We start from the raw sequence: 6,184 nt of genomic DNA on the forward strand, positions 1-6,184 counted from the left end.
TGCCGTCTGCTACAGCATCAGCTCATAAGTAATCATTCATCCATGCAGAGTCAATATTGTTTAGTTTTTTTTCTTCTTTCCTTTTTCCATATCTGTGTGTGTGCAAGAGGGAGACGTGGTAAATCGTGTCGACATATGCAGGGAAGGAGGGATCTACAAAGGAATCAAAGGGGAAATGAAGGCGGGAAAAAAAACAGGCCCTTGTGTGTGTCAGGCCTAAGAATGAGCTGTGACCTAATGAGTGTAGATGAAAGCTGACTGTCTGAGCTAACTCAATTCTTTGCTCGGCTAGTCACAGTTCTTGGCGTAATGATGTTTGGTCCAGACTACCGATGCCACAGCCAGTGCTGGATTGCCTCTTTGTGGTCATATGTTTTCCTGTGTGCAAAGACCTTCTTCGAATGTTGAACTTGGCTCAGGCCGCACACACGGCATGACATCAACCACTCTGTGCAGCACACATCCGTTCAAGACATGTTTACAGTGCCTAAACCATCGGCATGCCTCTATCCTTGCTCGTATAAACACAGAAGGTGGCTGACCATGTGCACACTTTGTGTGCGCAGTGTTTACACAGGACAGATAAAGAAATATAACCAGAACAGGAGGTAAGGCTGCAATCGGTGGGGCTTGTGGTTAAATGAGGGACAGGAATGAAACAACACAAGGGTGAGGCTGTTCCAGGGAGGTCTTAGCAGAGGGTGTCTGAGATTTTGAGGGCCGAGGTGTAGATTGTATACAAAGGTGATGAGGAGGAGGCATAATACTTGCCTAGGAATGCAGTGAAGCTGTTTGTAGTGTCGAGCAGGCCAATGAAAAAGCTTAGGCGTGGAAGTCTGCCAAAGAGGTGATGAGAAAAGCGGCTTAAAATCATGAGATCTGGAAGTCTTTTTAGAACTGGATGGAAAATCCTTCCTGCACCATTACCTCCAACTCTCATCTGCACTGCATAATGCATTCACCCCCTTTTTTCATGCTCCCTATCACATCCGTTACCACACCAGTGGTTCCTGAGCAGATTTCTATACCCGGCCACATAAGGATCTAAAAAATATCTTATTTTTTCCCTTTTGTGTTATTGGCAAAATAATTCAAAGCAACAAAGTTGATATTTAAGAGTTTCATATAAACTGAGGCTGATGGGAATCTCTCGCTTTGTGGTCTTGAACCAAATAAATTATGGTTGAATTATGTTTTGACTAGATGATGATGCAAAATCAAAAAAGTCGGCGAATAATCAAAGTTGTACTTGATTCTGAGGGGGGGAATTCCATGAGAATGCATTCAATATTTGATATATTTCAGTCTGGAACAAAACCCTACTGTTAAACATTTGGAAATGTGATCATTAAAAGTAGATGTATTAGGTTGAGTTAATGACAAGGCAAGGCAGTGCTTTGAATTACAAAGGAAACAAACTGCTGCAGTGAATAGGTTCACTCTAGATTTATCTCCATCTGATCAAAAATCCAATTTAGATCCACCCCTCCTTGACCACACACCCATGCAGACCCCCCAGAGGGCAAAGATGGAAATGAGAAAGAGAACACTTCCTGAGGATGTAAACTGTGCATCAGGTGCTTGGGGGAACATAAAGACCGGCACATGAACAAGTATAGATAAGCATACATAATTTATGGCCTATTTTGTAAAGTTATACAGATCTCTCCTTATGAGGGAAAAAAATAATGATAAAGAGCAAACATTTAAAATATTTGCGGTGCAGTTTCTCTGGTCTTGTGAGCACCTCCAAACATGGTCTCTCCCTATTTCCTGCCTTTATTTTCTTAAAACCAAATTGAGACTGAGACAAATTCCTGTGGGCGATTTATTTAGGCGAACTGTTGGCCACTTTGACAATGGCTGGCAGAATGAGTCCCGTCCCTTGGTGCCAACACACACAAGCCAGGAAGTCAGAGACCCCACAGAGACATTCATCCACCACTGAGACCTCATAGAGAGGGATACTCTATTTAGAATCTGAGCAGTCGGCAGCAGAGGTGAGCGTCAGTTCGTAATCTTACTTTTCAATTTCACCAAATTCACAATGAAACACATCCAGATAATGGCACTGCTCAGCATACTGCCCTCCTGCAAGTGGCTATCACAAACCTTTGCTCAGTGATGTCCTCTGCGGTGCCACGACATTCCCCTGGCCACTCACTTCTAGCTTTAATGTCAGAAGCATACCGAGAGAGAGCAAAAACTCTCTCTCGGTATGCTTCTGACATTAAAGCTAGAAGTGAGTGCGCAAAACTGAGACAGGTCAAGAAAATTGCAACGATGACGAGAGGGGGGGGGGGGGGGGGGGGGGATAGGAAGAACCCCGACAGGAAGGGGGAAAAAAGGGGGGTGAAAAATACAGAAAGAGGGGGAATGGAGTGAAGAAAGGCTGATGTCAGTGTTGCAAGGGGAAGTTTTCTGTCGTCAGCGGACACTTGCCTGTCAGCTGACAAAGCTGCCAACTCAGACCGCACAGAAACAAGAGCAGCAATATGCTTTCTAGAGTGCCTGGAAATGTAAAGTGTAAGGGGGTACTCCCTCTATCTCTGTCTCGCCGACTAGAGCAATGTGCCGTAATTTAAAAAGCACCACGGAGGCTTAAAAGACGCTGACTGTCTCTACTCACCCTGTTTCAATTTGTTTTACATAATTTAAGCTGTTTAACAGCTCCCAGGTTCCCCAACAGCAGCGGTATGATGTCATCAAGTCGAGACACAGAACAGGAGGGTCATTATTTTCGGTGCGGTGCGGTAATGTTCACATCTGTAAAAGCTGGCGATGCCAGAAATGAAACAAGAGAAGTCTTTGAAAAGGCCCTGGGGTGTGTGTGTGTGTGTGTGTGTGTGTGTGTGTGTGTGCATGTGTGCATGTACTTGAAAAACAATTTCTCTACAGAAAACCCACAAATGCCACCTGCCGACATGAATGATTGCGATTCACGTGAACTCAGTCAGACAAGGACGCAACAGGCAAATCACACACAGATGTTGTGTCGCAGCAGCTGCCAGTTTAATGCAGGAAATAAGTTGCATAGCCGAGTGAAAAAACCCACAAAGGCTCACTCAACTACCGTTCGCACCCCGGACCATGCGTTATCTTAAAGTCTGCGTTGGGCCAAAAACACAACAGGGCAGCATTGAAGCCGAGGTTTTCCTAGGATCTAGGAGATCGGGCATTAGCTGTGGCGTGACATTAGCTGCGCTTGACTAACCCCCAGAGATCCGGCAGTCAGAGACTGAAGTGAAAAGATGACGAGGTCAGTTATTTGCCCCATCGGAGGACAGGAAGCCTCAGCTCTGCAACGTGGTTTTGAATGTAAACGTCCCAGTAGACGGCAGATGCAATCATATCAGCAATGCTGAGGAGGCCTGACGCAGCAAACACCGGCAGACAGTGTAAAACAAGCCTCTGAAGCTGCCGTGAGTCAGAATGAAACAGATCCAGGAGCAGCTGAAGAATACAAGAAACATTTGGTCCCAGACCTCCAACAAGACTTGCCCCTGACATGAAGACAAATGTGAAATAAACGAGAAAAACATGCCAGACTTGTTTTGAGATCAAAAAACACGAGGGGGGAAATAATGAGGTAATTAATTCAGAGGACTCCTGGTGGAATTTTGTCATTCAGTTTGATAAAGATTGGGGAATAGGATCTGGATGATGGTCTGCAGGACTTAAGAAGTATCATTAAACTGTCACTTTGGCCTGATAACTACCTGCGTCGTCGGGGTTAAGTTTTATTTTCTCTCTGCAGCAGTTGGGAGGAACAGGAAGGGAGATTCGATTTGACGGTGTCTCTGACACAGATAGAACATCATGAGCCTGACTGCTTCTCTCACCCAACTGGGAATTGGCCATGAGAGCAGAAGCTAAGGTTAATATATAGTTTCGCAGTTAATGATCGTGTTTCATTGAGACGGACTGAACACACACACATTTGAAACATGACATCAAGCACTGTTTGGAGGCTCTTAAGGACATTTTTAAACCACTTTGCATTACCTGTCCTGCATGTGACCTCGAAAAAAGTGGCTGAGCGCAGGTGAAGCCCTCAGTCTCACCGTTGCCTGAACGGGGCGGGTGTGCCTGCTGCTTAGACAAACACTGTTGAATTATTGAAACGTCCTCTGACTCAAGCCCATGAGGAGATGTAGAGACAGGGCTTAAAAGGAGCGAGAGAGGTGGTTGAAAGGATGATAAAGGAAGATGTGAGACTCTGGTTTGAGAAAATCCAAAAACTATGGACTCAGGTGAGCAGAGGAGAGAGGTCATGCAGAGAGCATGGAGAGGGCAGAGGGCCAGGCGGCTTCCGGATGTATCTGGAACATATGCGGTAAAAAGATGCCATGTCTCCCCACCTCTATCTCTTGTAATACGTACTAAAACACTCAGAAGCCCTTGTGCTACATCAGATCCAATTAACTCACTGTCAAATGTGAATCATGTTGATAATTAGTGCAGAGTTGTAAAGTAATAAAGCTTTAAAGTGTGTCACCTTCCAGAACTGGGACAGTGAAAACTACAGGGGCTAATGGGAGCATCCACTCACGATGGGCCAGCGTGAATCTAACACACACACACACTCACATCTCACTGATGTGTTAGTAGAAGAGTCGATATAAAACAAGACCCTCACACTGTTGTCAGGCTAAATAATGTATTCTTATTTATATGCAGAATGGATTTTTTTTTTCTCCGATCAGTTGGTTGTTTCTCTCTCTTTTTCTGTGTGTGTGTGTGTGCGTGTGTGTGTGTGTGTGTGTGTGTGTGTGTTTGTGTGTGTATTTGCTTGTCTTTCTATGTTTTTGTGGACAAATTTTTAGCTTGACAACAATGTAAGGACATTGTGGCTGGTCCTCACATCATCAAAGGACTGTTTGAAGGTTTTCAGGGTTCATTTAAAAGGTTAGGGGTTAGGGTAAAGGTGTGTGTGTGTGTGTGTGTGTGTGTGTGTGTGTGTGTGTGCGTGTGTGTTAGTGAAGTATATAGATTCACACACACACCGTCGCACACCATCACAAGTAATGAAGGCACTGTGACATGCTTGTTTGCACAGACCTCTCTGCAGTAGTCCATCACAAGCGCCGTTATCTGTTTTGTCTCTTGGCTCACTGCTCCTCATTCTGTCGCCTTTATTTACAACTAACTGGCAACAATTAGGATTTGCCTGCGTGTTCTGTTTATTCCATCTGTTTGATTCGTTTTCAACTAAATAGGTTTGTTTCTTTTGTTGCTTCCTAATTCCATCTTTGTCAAATCCCACAGCCATAAGGCAGGACACTTTTGGAGTTTTGGCGTGTATAGTACAAGTTGTGGGCCAACACTGACCTCTGCTGGATTAAATTTGAATCAAATGATAATGATAATAACTTATATGCAATTCTCTTTAATATGAAAGCAAGTTTCTTTTTGAGGTGGGTTTCGCTCATTTCATAGTTTTTAGTTAACACATTGAATGGCTCTTTCAAAACACATACACATAAAGGTGCAGGAAACCGCTGTGTTACAAGTCTTCTGTATTCAACGTTTAACAAGAAATAAATGAAAAAATGCAGAAAAAAGGACTGCATTATGTGTTGTTTATCTTTTCCACATTTTTTTTCACACTTTATATGTGATCTTGCATGGCTAGAGTCCTCATACGTGGCTATAATATACATACTGTCTATAAGTGTGAGGAGAAAAAAACAACAAGGGAATATGGGGGATCCAAAACCATGAGTATTTTCGTTTTTACATCCAACATGAAAACTGAGCATTGCATTTCGCAGTCACTCTTTTTCGATTCCAACAACAACCTTAAAAAAAGGACTTTCACATAAAAGGCCAAAAATATATCAGTATGCCCTTCACTGAGCAGCCTGGATTCCTAATGTTTGATCTGTTGAGGTCCTGAAAAAACTATGGTTACAAAGAGGTGCAGTAAAATGGAAAGAGGCATCGTATGCACAGCATGGACAGCTCAAGATAATAAAATGAAACATTGACTGGTACTGTGTGAAAGGACAGCAGCTTTTTAGCAGCTCAGCGGAAAAACTCTGATACAATGTTTGCTGTGGTCTGCCACAAGAGGGCGCTCTCATTCTATAAAATGGCAAATTAAAACCAACGCTTTCATAGCAACATTTACAACAAAAAGATACAGCATTTGATCATCTGTTATGATTGTCTCATTCTTTTC

Source organism: Scophthalmus maximus, chromosome 11 (assembly GCF_022379125.1).
Source record: "Scophthalmus maximus strain ysfricsl-2021 chromosome 11, ASM2237912v1, whole genome shotgun sequence".
NCBI classification, from domain to species: Eukaryota; Metazoa; Chordata; class Actinopteri; order Pleuronectiformes; family Scophthalmidae; genus Scophthalmus; species Scophthalmus maximus.